Source organism: Corylus avellana, chromosome ca5 (genome assembly GCF_901000735.1).
Source record: "Corylus avellana chromosome ca5, CavTom2PMs-1.0".
NCBI classification, from domain to species: Eukaryota; Viridiplantae; Streptophyta; class Magnoliopsida; order Fagales; family Betulaceae; genus Corylus; species Corylus avellana.
This window is the reverse complement of record NC_081545.1, coordinates 22,368,686-22,370,981: the sequence shown is the minus strand read 5'-3', so window position 1 is coordinate 22,370,981 and position 2,296 is coordinate 22,368,686.

Here is a 2,296-nt window from a genome sequence, read left to right as displayed (position 1 = left end):
TGCCCTTTTCTCGTTCAAACTTGCCCCTAGGCTCCTAGAAACCTTTTTTGAGTGTGTTCATGTGAGATTGTGTGTTTTATGGTGAAGGAGAGGTGTTTTCTTACCTCTATAAATACTAACCCTACCCTTGCCCTTTTCTCGTTCAAACTTGCCCCTAGGCTCCTAGAAACCTTTTTTGAGTGTGTTCATGTGAGATTGTGTGTTTTATGGTGAAGGAGAGGTGTTTTCTTGAAGGTTGCCTCTAGGAGGTAACCCTCTGCGCTTAACTTTTCTTTCTAAGCCATTATGCACTCTTAATGCTTTCTAGAGTAGCTTAGATGTTGGTTTGAAACTTTAGACATGTTATACAATGATCTTGTTTAGAGTTGGGCATAGCATTCCATTGTGTTTTCTATTGCATGGATACCTTATTTGGAGATAGGAGGTCTTAGAAATCCATTTAGATGGGTTTAGAAGCAGTTTGGGAGGATAGGTGGACGTTTGGAACAAACAAGGTTCTATTTGAAACTTTCTGGGCGAACGTACGGCTTTGAGCTCGGACGTACAATCATAAGCATTTTAGGGGAAACGATGTTTTGACCAAGTCGTCCGATAACCTCTGTTTTCATGTTCGAGGTTCATTTTAGTTGGATTTAAAACTAATGATAGGTCTTTTCTCAGTATTCAAGGTTATGGAGCCTCAAGGGAATTTTACGAAGGAACTTTACGACCCAGGTGAGTACAAACTCACATGGATGCTTGTTGTTACTTTTCACACATTGTAAGTCTATTTTATATATATCAAATATGCATATTTTGCAACTCTCATGAAATACATTTTAGAACTACTACGAACTCTCTTCTGTGAAAACATGTGTTGATTAACAAGATAACAATGAGGCTTGTAATACTATGCATGTAAAAGACTGATAAGATTAATTGCATTTTATGACGTAGTACACTGGTACGTGCGGGATAACGACCATGGGCTTACTATGCAGGTTAACTTTATGGTCAAATGTGTGTGTGTGTCAATATGTGGGCTTTGGATCCAATGGTTTCGTGACCAAGGCCAAGCTATTTCCTAATGGATGGTCACTACAGGACGGACATCATTAGTGGTGTAGGCCACCCGAGGTCGGACTCGGTCTTGCCACTAATTTTATGTACTGTAGCGTACAATATCTGGGGCATCGATTTTGTATTACAGGTCCCTCAGGACAATGCCAACCTTGCTGAGAAGGGATAATATCTCGGATAGACCATGCGGTTGAACTATTACTATTACTTATGATTTTAAGCATATATATTATATTTATATCGCATCCATGATAAACTGTCATAACGTTACATGTGCTTTTTAAATAACTGAGTTCACTATTTAATGATGGGTACGTCATGTGCATTTATACTCACTAAGTCGTCGGACTTACCCTTGTATTATTTCTCTTTTTTCTCCATATGTATAACTATGTTGTTATAGATATTTTAGCAGAGGTGGATACCGTGAAGCTTCCGGTTATTGTGGAGGATTCGACTCGGAAGATGCTTGAGGACTTTTTGCAAGCTTAGGCGAGCACTCATGGTAAATAGTACTTATGAGTTGTGCTGTAGGCTTAGGAGCTTTTATGCATGCTTGCATATTGAGGTATAGCATGAATGCCTTATAAAGATGATGTGTATAGTATGATTTTGATGTTCTTTGGTAGAGGCTCTAGATGTTGTGATTAATGTTTATAGAATCCTTTTATTTCCGCTGTTTAGTATTCTCTGTTTTTGAGGTGTAGAGGCCCCTGATTCTTATTCATAGTGGAATAAGGCTGGGAGACAAACTGTGGAATTAATTGCCAGTTAATTAATTTCTGGGGCGTTACACAAGTGGTGTTGGAATATCTGGTCCACAATCATCTACTATTTTTAAGGTAATTAAATATAACCTATTTTCTAATTTTTTTTTGGCTACAAATTTGTACCGCTTAAACTTACTAATGAAATGCTTGTTTTTTCTTTATAAAGAAGAAGGGCATCTGCAATAGGAAAGCATCTACAACAGTTGGGGGTCCACATTCCAAGAGCAAGTCACTTCAGCATACTCTAACTACTGCGTACATAGCATCCAAAGTACTAACTTTTATTTCATTTTATTTTTTTTATTTTTGGTTGGAAAATAGGGTAAGAGTAAAAATCATCCAAGTGGTGAAGATTCTGAAGCAACTAATGTCCCAAAACTTGTTGATGAACGAGGCCACACACCTCCACCTAGATTTGCTGATGAAAGAAAACAATCACCTCCACCTAGATTTGGTTACCATGAACA